Consider the following 12,635-nt stretch of genomic DNA (forward strand, 5'->3'; position numbering starts at 1 on the left):
TTTCTCCAGTGAAGACGAGCAGAAAGAGAAAGTTTCATTTGTTTAAACAGAGCATTATTATTGGAAGTTATTTGAAGGTGTACGTATGTGAATAGGATGGAGTTGTGTCATGGTAATATTAAAAAGGAAGATAATTGAAATTATTTTGAAAGTACAGAGAGACATTGAAAAAGTTACGATTTCTTGGAACAAAGCATTCAAAGGTTTAGTACTCACACCAGCACATTTAAAGCACGCCTGAGGTTTTTTTTCTTGCAAATCCAAATTGATTTTGTTCAGTTGTGTAGTAGGATTTATTCTCCAAGGTTAAAAACTAAAATTGGTATTATTCCACAGAGCAACTTGTGGTAGCGCCTCCTAGAGGCATAACAATAGAAATAAAGTAGTTAAAAATTTCACTTTGATCATTCTTATAATAATCTTACTTTATGCCAGATTTTATTTTCCAGGTCAACGGCCTTCCTGCCATGAAAGAAGTGAGGCTGATATTTTTATTTTTCCAAATTTTTCTAGTTTATTTTCTTTTTAATTTTAAACAGAATTCTGATTTTTGTTTTACCCTGGCCAATCCAAACATTTTCCAAATATTTTTCAAACACCTTTTTTGGTCTAATTTTACTTTTTGATTTAATTTTTGAGCTCAAAATTTGTGTTAACTGTTGTTTGACTTGATGTTAAGAAGGCAGTGAATGAATATTTGTGCAATGAATGGATGTTGACAGTTCATTGAAAAATATGTTTCTATGTAATGTCTGAGTACCTGAGTTGTTTGTGGTCCTGATTATTGCAAACAAAGTCTTCTAATTGATTAATTTGAATTTGTGTTGCTCTATTACATTAGGTATTTGAATCCATTAAAACAGTGGTCCCCAACCTTTTTTGCACCAGGGACCGGCTTCAAGCAAGACCATTTTTCCATGGCCCGGCAGGGCGGGGCTTTGGTCATATGAGGGCGGGGTTATGGAGGGGGTTGGATTTTAGTGCACACTTATCATTTAATTATGACATAATGTGAATGTGACTCAACTCACCATAGGTTCTCACATTCATGGCACACTGACACATGATCGTCATGGGGCTAGATGTAAAAGTACAGTTTGTATCCACGGGAACCCCCCTGACCCACAATAATGGATGTAAAGCAGAATTATAACATTCCCCATACAACTCACCCTACAAAAAAGATATTCTGGTTCTGGTGACATCTCAGTAACAGTAACTCAAACTCCTTCTACTTCCAGGCTCAATAGCCCTACTTATGAAAAGACAGCAGTTTACCACCAATGCATGTCCTCTTGAGGAAAACACAACAAATAAGACAGATACAACGCTTACATGCTAGCAAAATATTTCATCTCGGTAACAGACACAGAACCGACCTAACATACTCCCAGGATCTGTAGTAATGCACATAAACTAATCTGCACTCAGTTACACCTGTATTATGGAATACACTCAAACAGGAGCAACCCTATCTATGAAAAGGCAACACTACAAATATTAAATCAGGTCCTAAAAACAAATACACCTCTTATTAGGAAAACAGAACTAGCAAGCAGCTATAGATCCCCCACAGAAATAATTGTAAAACTATACTAAAAAGCAGAATAAATGTTTCAAAACAGCTATGAACAGAATAACATCCAACAATTAAAACTCATAAAAACTATTAAACATTCTCCAAACAGCAATAAAATATTTCAAAAAGCAGACATCACACAATTAAAATGGCAGTCAAGAAAAATAAACTTAAAAAGCCACTTTTACTTACCCCCTCCAGCAGCTGTCCTACTCCCCTTCCCTGCAGGCCGTGGCACACACCAGAAGCAGCAGTAGAAGCTAAGCTCTATACTCATGGTCCTCTTCCTTAGTGCCCATGACTCACACACACACCATTACCAGTCATGCCCCCATGACCAGTTTCTGTCTCTCACACACCAATCATCTCCCAAACAGTCTTTGACAAACACACCAGACACCTTCCTGAACAGTTTCTCTCATGCCATACACACACACACACACACACAGGCTTCCCACTCCTGTGTTCTACTTACATATATGGGCTTCTCACTCTCATAATCACTTTCTCTGTCTCTCTCTCACACACACACACTCACCAGTCTCTCACTCCCATGTTCTCTTTCAGATATACAGGCTTCTCCCTCCCATGATGTGTCTCACACACACCCAGGTTTCTCACTCCCATGCTCACTCTTCACGTGCACAGGCTTCTCATTCCCATAATCACTTTCTCTCTGTTACACACACACCAGTCTCTCTCATTTCCATGCTCACTCTCCACGTGCACAGGCTTCTCATTCCCTGAATCACATTCTCTCACATTCACACACACCAGTCTTTTTCTCTCACACACACCGTCACCTTACCAAGCAGTCTCTCTCTCTCATGCATGCACACTCACCCAGGTTTCTCACTCCCATGCTTTCTTTCACCCCCACAACACCAGGCTTCTTACGCCAATGCTTTCTCACATACCCAGACTTCTCACTTCCATGCTTTTTCTCTCTCACACACACACACATCAGTCACCTCCCTGACTAATGTCTCACACTCTCACATACACATCAGTCATCTCCCTGAGCAATCACTTTCATTGTCTCTCACATACACACACATCAGCTCTCTGACCAGTCAATCACACACATGCTGGCTGCCTGCTTCTCTCTCTTTCTCTCACTCACTTCCTCCCTCCCCCCCCCCCCCCGAGCACAAACGGTAGCTGCACCACCTCCTCCTCCAGCCCCCGCAGGCCAAGAAAGAAGAATCCCATCGGCCGCGGGAGGCTCACGATGCTGTCTCCTTTACCTATTATCAGCTGCTTCGATTGCTCGGGAGCCGATGCTGCTGCTGCCGCCGCTGCTATTTTGTCATGCAGCACGGCTCTTTCTCCTTCCCACGCACCGCGATTCACTTCCTGTTCCGGGTCAGAGGAACGGGGGGGGGGGGGGGGCGGGAAGAAGAAAAGGCCAGCTGCGGATGCCACAGCTTTTTTTTTTTTTTTTTGCACCGCTGCCGTTCCCGCTGGGCTTGAACGTGCTGATAGCCCAGCGGGAACAGCAGCAGGGAAAGAAGAGCAGCGGGAGAGACCGGGAGCGGCGCCGCAGACCGGCAGAAAACTCCCACGGCCCGGTCCCGGTCCGCGGACCGGTGGTTGGGGACCCCTGCATTAAAACACACATCTCACTTATGCCTCGATGACATAGAAACATAGAAACATAGAAATGACGGCAGAAGAAGACCGAATGGCCCATCCAGTCTGCCCAGCAAGCCTCACACATTTTTTCTCTCATTCTTATCTGTTACTCTTAGCTCCTTGTTCTATTCCCCTTCCACCCCCACCATTAATGTAGAGAGCAGTGATGGAGCTGCATGCAAGTGAAATATCTAGCTTGATTAGTTAGGGGTAGTAGGGGCAGTAACCGCCGCGATAAGCAAGCTACACCCATGCTTATTTGTTTTACCTAGACTATGTTGTACAGCTCTGGTGGTTTTTTTTTTCTTCTCCCCTGCTGTAGAAGCAGAGAGCCATGCTGGATATGCATTGAAAGTGAAGTATCAGGCACATTTGGTTGGGGTAGTAACCGCCGTAACAAGCCAGCTACTCCTCGCTTTGTGATTGCGAATCCTTTTTTTTCTTCACCCCTGTCGTTGAAGCTTTGCAGGATATGCGTGAAGCATCAGTTTTTTGTTTTTGTTTTTGTTTTTTTTTTTTCCCCCTGCCGTTGAAGCAGAGAGCTATGCTGGAAATGCGTGATGTATCAGTCTTTCTCCCATGCCGATGCAGCAGAGAACCATGCTGGATATGCATGGAAAGTGAAGTATCAGGCACATTTGGTTTGGGGTAGTAACTGCCGTAACAAGCCAGCTACTCCCCGCGTTTTGAGTGCGAACCCTTTTTCTTCTCCTTTGCCGTTGTAGCAGAGAGCTCTGCTGGATGTGTGAAGTATCAGTTATTCTTCTCCCTGTCATTGAAGCAGAGAGCTATGCGTATATGCATTGAAGTGAAGTATCAGGCATATTTGGTTTGGGTAGTAACCGCCGTAACAAGCCAGCTACTCCCCTCTTTATGAGTGCAAATCCTTTTTTCCATTACCTCTGCTGTTGAAGCTTAGAGCGATGTAGGAGTCACAGTAAGCATGTGTATGTTTATTTAATAAGGGTATTGTGTCAATAGCCATCATTCTGGCGAGTCACCCACTCTTCATTGGCGGCCTCTTGACTTTATGGATCCGCAGTGTTTATCCCACGCCCCTTTGAAGTCTTTCACAGTTCTGGTCTTCACCACTTCCTCCGGAAGGGCATTCCAGGCATCCACCACCCTCTCCGTGAAGAAATACTTCCTGACATTGGTTCTGAATCTTCCTCCCTGGAGCCTCAAATCGTGACCCCTGGTTCTGCTGATTATTTTCCTACGGAAGAGGTTTGTCGTTGTTTTTGGATCATTAAAACCTTTCAAGTATCTGAAAGTCTGTATCATATCACCTCTGCTCCTCCTCTCCTCCAGGGTGTACATATTTAGATTCTTCAATCTCTCCTCGTACGTCATCCTATGAAGATCCTCCACCTTCCTGGTCGCCCTTCTCTGTACTGCTTCCATCTTGTCTTTGTCTTTTTGTAGATACGGTCTCCAGAACTGAACACAGTACTCCAGGTGAGGCCTCACCAAGGACCTGTACAAGGGAATAATCACTTCCCTTTTCTTACTTGATATTCCTCTCTCTATGCAAGCCCAGCATTCTTCTGGCTTTTGCTATCGCCTTGTCGCATTGTTTCGCTGTCTTCACATCATTAGACACTATCACCCCAAGGTCCCTCTCCTGCTCCGTGCACATCAGCCTTTCCCCCCCCATCGAGTACAGTTCATTCGGATTTCCACTCCCCATATGCATGACTTTGCACTTCTTGGCATTGAATCTCAGCTGCCATATCTTCGACCACTCTTCCAGTTTCCTTAGATCCCGTCTCATTCTCTCCACTCCTTCCGGCGTGTCCACTCTGTTGCAGATCTTAGTGTCATCCGCAAAAAGACAAACCTTACCTTCTATCCCGTCTGCAATGTCGCTCACAAAGATATTGAACAGGACCGGTCCCAACACCGATCCTTGCGGCACACCACTTAAAACCGCTCTCTCTTCAGAGAAGGCTCCATTTACCATCACACATTGTTTTCTGTCCGTCAACCAATTTGCAATCCAGGTCACCACATCGGCACTCACTCCCAAGCTTCTCGTTTTATTCACCAGTCTCCTGTGCGGGAACCGTATCAAAGCTTTGCTGAAATCCAAGTAGATGACATCTAGTGCTCTTCCTTGATCCAATTCCTTGGTTACCCAGTCAAAAAAGTCAATCAAATTTGTCTGACAGGATCTTCCCCTGGTGAATCCATGCTGCCTCTGGTCCATCAATTCTCCAGACTGTAGATAGTTGACTATTCTCTCTTTCAGCAGTGACTCCATACTTTTCCCACCACTGAAGTGAGGCTAACCGGTCTGTAGTTGCCTGCCTCTTCCCTGTTCCCACTCTTGTGAAGCGGGACCACCACCGCTCTTCTCCAATCACTCGGCACCACTCCCGTTTCTAGGGATCTATTGAACAGGTCACACAGCGGACCCGCCAGAACATCTCTGAGCTCCCTCAATATCCTTGGATGAATCCCATCAGGCCCCATGGCTTTGTCCACTTTCAGGTTCTTTAGTTCTTCCCACACATTTCTACTGTAAAAAGATTTTCATCTATTCCCCTTCCCTCCAGTTTCTTGTTGTTTAGAGATGGTCCTTCTCCAGGGTCTTCTTTAGTGAACACAGAGCTGAAGTATTCGTTTAATATTTCTGCCATTTCTTCGTCTCTCTCTACACATTGATCATTACCACCTTTCAATTTCACTATACCACTTTGGACCTTTCTCTTTTCGCTGATGTATCTGAAAAATGTTTTGTCACCATTTTTTATCTCCTTGGCAATGACAAAAAGAAATACACCATACTGAAAGAACAGTATACACCATACGTTATTGATTCCAGAAATCATCCCATCACACCTTTTCCGTGCCTTTGCTGTCGTTACAAAAGTCGTTACAAAAGTCAACTTGACCCCTCATTATATGAACTGACTTCATTTGCCTGATTTTCACTTTGTATTTGTTTTGATATGCCTTGCCCAGATGCAGTTTTTCTTGATTGTATGAATCAATGTACATGTGATTATTGATTGTCATATATATCTAGTCAATATGCCTTTTTGAAGATGTCATTGTTTGGATTTTAAGTTGATGATACAATTTGAGTTATTAGTCCCTATATTCCAAGAGTTAAGGTTCCAGAGGGGAATATCATTCTTTTTCCTTATTTTTTGTTTTTATTTTCTTGAATTTCTTCACTTTCTTGTGCAGAGATTCACACAGATGGTTTAGAACATTAATTTGCATTTGAACACATAGCATGCTGAACACTTTTCCTCTGAATGAGCTGTCACTTGTTTCAATGAAAATGTTTTACCTTACACACACATTATCTGAATTTGTCTGTAGTTCCAAATGTTTATTTACTTACTCCCGGTTACAGGTTAAAGAGAGAATTGCAACAGTCATTGCAACAGTCATTAGTTTTCCTAAATCTTAACAAAACCTTCCTATTAGCCATTACAGGTATCATTCCATTAGTTACAGGGATTTTCTTTTCCAATTTATGGTACACAAATACAGAGCTTCCAGGCCATTTTTAAAAATTGTTTCTTGTGAATTTGAATATGTTTTAACACAACTATTAATGAATTGTCACAGCCATATGTGCAAATGATTGTTATCATCCCTATGTGACGTATGTGCTATTTTAAAAGGACAAGGTTATATTTCCATAGAATTTGGTCTAATTGGCAGGAAAAACTGTTAAATTGGCTCACATTTCTAGAGGTAATTGGCAGTGATTACTTGTTGTTTGCTCTGATCCTTTACTTGTGAGTTTGAAAGCAGTGTGAATGTGTTTGCCTACCTGTTTATTGTTTAGATGGGCCTGAAACAACATCTTCTATCACCATGAATACAGTCAATGTTAGAGGTCAAGTATGACACAGAACCTCTATGCTTACTTTAATACAGCAACTTCCCTGGAAAAGAGACCTCCTCAGGATGAGTCATGTTTAACGAGGACGGGTAAGCTCAGAGTATACCCTCTGACAACCTAAGACAGTTGCATAGCCCTGTATGTGATGATTGTCCCCAATCATTAAGAGGAAAATAATGAAAATGTAGGTTATTTGTTAATTGCTGCTTTAAAACACTTTCTTAGTGTTTGGGTAATTGCCAGGTTCTTGTGGCCTGGTTTGGCCTCTGTTGGAAACAGGATGCTGGGCTTGATGGACCCTTGGCCTGACCCAGCATGGCAATTTCTTATGTTCTTAAAAGATAAAACTACCTCATGTGTTAACAAATACCTGGAACAAGAAGGCCTGACCAGCATTGGAATGCAGAGTAAATGTGAAGATGAGACTGAGTAAGCAAAGAATGTGTGATGTTTGTGAGACACGTGAGAGAAATGTACCAGCAATATAAAAGACCTTGAGAGCCATGTTTAATAGTCTAAAAGAGGGTAATGCAAATTTGACACAATGCTATGTTTATTCCCATAACGAAATACAATCTCATTCTTTCAGTTTCCACTATTTTGATTTAGTTAGCCCACCATTAGGACAGGTAATGCCAGGTACAGGCCATTTGGTATGAAGAATTAGAAGTGTTAATTCTTCAAGAGGGGAATGATGATAATCTGGATTTAAATAGTTAAATAAGGATTAAAATAATTAAATGATGAAATTAATGAAACAGTTTTGCCCAAGAGAATGGAATGTATTTGTCTTTATTAGCAAGCAAAACAATTATGAGTAAGAGAAACAGAAGCAGTTTTACCAGACAACTGTCTGCAACTCAAGGCCTAGTTCTGAGATAAGGACACCTGGTATTTTCTAGTATTAGCAAGTTTCAGCAATTCTCCACTCCAAGAAAGGGGGCCTATTCCAGAGAACACTGTCAGCGAAATTCTTTATATAAGACTGTAATGTGTAACTAAGAAACTGAGAAGACTTTGATGCGTCATCATTAGATGCTATAAATCATTCCTAGGAAAACCTGTATCTTTTCCTGTATATTTCCTATTCTGACTTTGCTTTCTATAATAAATAGTATTAATTGAGAAATACTTAGATTGTGAGTATTTTCTATAATAAGGTAATAAATTAAGGTTTAAAGTGTTAATTATATATGAAGTGCCGGCCTTCTCTTTGAACTCTCTGGGTACGCAGCCCCAGATAAATGAACAGTATACGACCACAAAGGAATATAGGAGATCTTGGAGAATTTCGTTCATAAGACGTTGAAAGATGGCTGGGGTGTTATAGATGCTGAAAGGCATCACGATGTACTCATAGTGACCATCCCTAGTGTTGAATGCGGTCTTCCAAATATCTTTCGGTTGGATGCACATGAGATTGTAGGCGCCCCTAAGATCCAGTTTTGTGAAGATGCGAGCCCTTTGGAGGCGGTCAAACAGCTCACTCATGAGGGGCAAAGGGTACTGGTCCTTTCGGGTTATGGCATTAAGCAAGGGCACAGGCCACTGTCTTCTTCTTAACAAAGAAAAAACCCGCTCCTGTGGGAGAGTCAGAGGGTCTAATGAACCCTTTTTCTAGGTTTTCTTTAATATACTCAGACATGGCTAGGGTATCTGGATGAGACAGTGGATAGGTTCTGCCCTTGGGAGGCGTCATGCCAGGCAGGAGTTCTATAGGGCAATTCAGTTTGCGAAGAGGAGGTAGCGTGTCTGCCTTTTGCTTCGAGAAGACGTCCTTGAATTCGGCATACTGGGTAGGCAACTCAGTGAGGGTGGTGAACTTTAGGACGGTTACCACTGGAGACACTTGCCTTAAACAAGTCTTCTGGCACTTGGGACCCCATTACACTGCAGGGACTGCCATCGAATTGAGGTTCGTGTGCCTGGAGCCAGGGCAGCCCCAGGATGACTGGATGTGTTGAACGTTTCAGAACATAGAAGGACATCTCCTCCTCGTGGAGAGTTCCCACTGTGAGGTGGATGGCCACCGTTCGGTGGGTAATGAGTCTTGGGAGATGTTCCCCTTGGATGGATGCAATGCAGAGAGACACCTCTAGGGACTGCAGAGGGATGTTCAGGAATTTGACGATGTCATCCATGATGAAGCTTCCACTTGCCCCAGTGTCAACTAGGGCAGTGATGGCGAAGAAGCGAGACTCGATGCCAAGGGAGACTGGAAGTAGAACTTGGGGGCCAGTGACAGTAGCGCCCAAGCTCGAGACCCCCACCGGGGTCAGGCGTTGCAGTTTCCCTGTCAAACCGGGCAGGACTGCTGAAGATGTCCGGAGGCACCACAGTAAAGGCAGAGACCTTCCTTTCTCCGCCGAAGGTGTTCAGTCTGAGGTAGTCACCCACGGTTGATATGCATTGGTTCTTCAGCAGGAGGCGGTGGTGGCGATAAAGCCTTAGATGGTGGACTTTTGGCATGCATTGGCTGTGGAGTAGGAGATCAAGAGGCCTTTACTTCTAGGCGCCGTTGCCGGAGTCGGTGGTCGATCTTCCCGGTTAGGGAGATCAGGTCCTCTAGAGATGTGGGAGTCTCACGGACGGCGAGTTCATCTTTGAGAGCACTGGAGAGACCATCTAGGAAGATGGCTTGCAGGCAATCTTCTTGCCACCTGAGCTCAGTAGCCAGGGTCCTGAATTCCACCGTGTACTCGGAGAGGATTTTTGACCCTTGACGGAGGTGGAGAAGGTTATGGCTGGTTACTGCTTGACCGCCCGGGTCTCCAAAGGTTTGTTTGAATACCGTGACAAACTCAGACAACTGGGAGAGCATGGGATCGGAGCATTCCCACAATGGAGAAGCCCATACTAAAGCCTTTCTCTCTAAGCGAGAAAGGATGAAAGTCACTTCCGTGGTCTCCTTTAAGAACAAGGAGGATTGCAGTGCAAATTGCATGAAGCACTGGTTGAGGAAGCCTTGACAGAGTCGTGGATCCCTGTTGAATTGAAGAGGTGCTGGAAGAGCCAGTGACGCTCTGGGTAGCAGAGAAGCCGATAGGCCCACGGGATTGGCCAGAGCTGTATCTCGCAACTGGGAAGGAAGCTCTTCAACCGAAGAAGCCAGTGATTCCAAGGCTCGTTGATGCTCTTGGACAGTTGCGGCCAGACTCGGTAGGGCCCAGGAGGCAGGAGACTCTGCCAAGTCCATGGCCTTAACAACCTGTTGCACCTGGAGGTGGACCCTTGTTCTGGAGCAGTGCTGATAGGCTCCCTGGTCGGACTCAGGGAGCACCTGCTACCAGGAGGCGGAGCACAGGAAGAGACAGAGGCTAGCTGAAGCTTTCACCACTGAAGCGCGTGGTCCCCCCGGGTGGAGCCCTTGGGGACCCAGGCCGCTTGGACTTAGGTGGGCCTCGCAGGGTCTCCCAGAAAGGAAGTTCAAAGGTGTGCCCACCAGGATCAAGGGTGCGCGGTCAACTTCAAGGCAGGAGGTGTGGAGGACCAGAGAAGGCCAGAACAGTGTCTGAGATGACAAGGCTAGGAGCAGGGCCAGAATCAAGGAGCAGGGTCAGTAATAGCAGAGGTCAAGTTCCAAAGGTCAGTCCAAGAGTAGTCAGCCAAAGCAGAGGTCAAGTTCCAAAGGTCAGTCCGAGAGTAGTCAGCCAAAGCAGAGGTCAGGTTCCAGAGGTTAGATGTGGTCAAGTAGACAGGCAGAGGTCAGTATCCGGGCAGCAATCAGCGTAGTCATGAACAGGCAGAGGTCAGTACCAGTCAGTCCAAGAGGTACTACCTGAGTGGACGTAGGAACAGACGGGCGCTGGAACAAGACTGGAACAGGCGATGAGACACGGAGGCAAACTAGTGCACACATAGTGTCGACCCAATTGCCAAGGCAAGGAATAGCAGGCAGGCACTTCCTTTAATACTGCATTCAATCAGGGCGCACTGCGGTGCTAGGACCCATGCAGGACGCTGAGCCCCGCCGTGAGGCCTGGTGTGCTGAGGGAGGCCCAGCGAGCACCACTGCGGGACGCCGAGACCTGAAGGAGCTTGCGGCTGCTGCTGGAGAGGCCAACCCGGGACCTGCAGAGGAGTTCGAGAGGTGAGCAGGTCCGTGCGCGGGCTGAGCGCGGACAGGGTGCGCAACACATTGAACATCATACATCTAGTAACATTGGTATTGCCAGGGACATTAGGGGTGTGCATTCTTTTTCGACGTATTGTGAATCCGCAACGTATATGCCATATTCGTTGTATTAGTGGGGGTTCCAAAACATATGGCAAACCCCCATGAATACAACGGATCACCAACGAATAGACCCCCCGTCCTGACCCCCCCCCCCCCAAGACTTGCCAAAAGTACCTGGTAGTCCAGTGGAGTTCCTGGAGCGATCTCCTGCACGCGGGTCGCCGGCTGCTGGTATTCAAAATGGCGCCGAAAGCCTTTGCCCTTACTTTGTCACAGGTGCTATCGGCGCCATTTTGAATACCGGCAGCCGACAGCCCGAGTGCAGGAGATCGCTCCAGGAACCCCGCTGGACCACCAGGTACGTTTGGCAAGTCTTGGGGGGGGGGGGGGGTGTCAGGAGGGTGGGGGGTTGGTAGATAAATAACTTTAAAGGGTTGGGATGGGGTTTTTTTGGGGGGAACTAATGTATTTTTGACATATGAATGGATCAAGGGCCCCCGAGAACGGATGCAACAGATTTGGGCCCCTATGAATCCAAATCCCAAATGGGATGAATCCGTCCCTACTGCACATCCCTAAGGGACATCAATATAAGTTAAATGCTCTGTTTGAAGTTCTCATCCCTAAGTGTGAACTTTGGAATATAGTTATATTTTTTCAAGCAGTTTTTAATGTGAGGCTTTTTGCATTTTTGTATTTGTGTGTGAGCCTCTTGTGATGAGCGAATGGTCATGGTGGTTGTGGTGTGAGAGTGAGAGTGAAAGATTGGGCGAGTGTGGATGTGTGTGGGCGCTACACTTTACATGTGTAATTATAAGTGAAATTTATTTTTGGTAATGATAAAAAAATTTTTGGTACTGTATAATATTTTCATTAATAGAATAAATGCAATTTATAAGTGGAATTTATCCTTAGTATTTGAAAATTTCTTATCAAAGAATTGAGACCTTAGGGATGTATATTTGACTGTTCTGTACTTGTTCTTTGGTTTTCACATGAAAGAAAAGCCTGGTGGGCCAGCCAAAGGAGCTCTGTGGGCTGAATCCAGCCTGTGGACCATAGTTTGGGGAACCCTGTTATAGATGAATGATAGGAGGTGTTCCAAGGTCCAGGGAGAGAGGAAGATATAGAAAAGTTAGACTCAAATGATGAGGAAAAGCTTTCAATTCTATTATAGGGATCACTACAAATATATTCTAGAGATTTCAGAATGTTTTTCTTTCACTTAAAAATATGCGTCATCAGTACCACTAGTTGAAATCAAGAAAACCCTATTGTTAAAATAAAATTGCCCCTAGTTATACAGTATTTGAAGGGCATGTGTAGTGAATATTAATTCTTATTGTCTGTCAGTCACAGATAACACTGTTAATTCATCA

General features: G+C 44.8%; 1 protein-coding gene across 3 annotated transcripts in view; it reads left to right on the forward strand.

Annotated features, from left to right (window-relative positions):
* Positions 1-12,635, forward strand: part of LOC115092750 (disintegrin and metalloproteinase domain-containing protein 9-like) — a 384,934-nt gene that overhangs the window by 353,581 nt on the left and 18,718 nt on the right. The gene's annotated exons all lie outside the window — the stretch shown is intronic.

This window comes from Rhinatrema bivittatum, chromosome 5, assembly GCF_901001135.1.
Source record: "Rhinatrema bivittatum chromosome 5, aRhiBiv1.1, whole genome shotgun sequence".
In the NCBI taxonomy this organism is placed as follows: Eukaryota; Metazoa; Chordata; class Amphibia; order Gymnophiona; family Rhinatrematidae; genus Rhinatrema; species Rhinatrema bivittatum.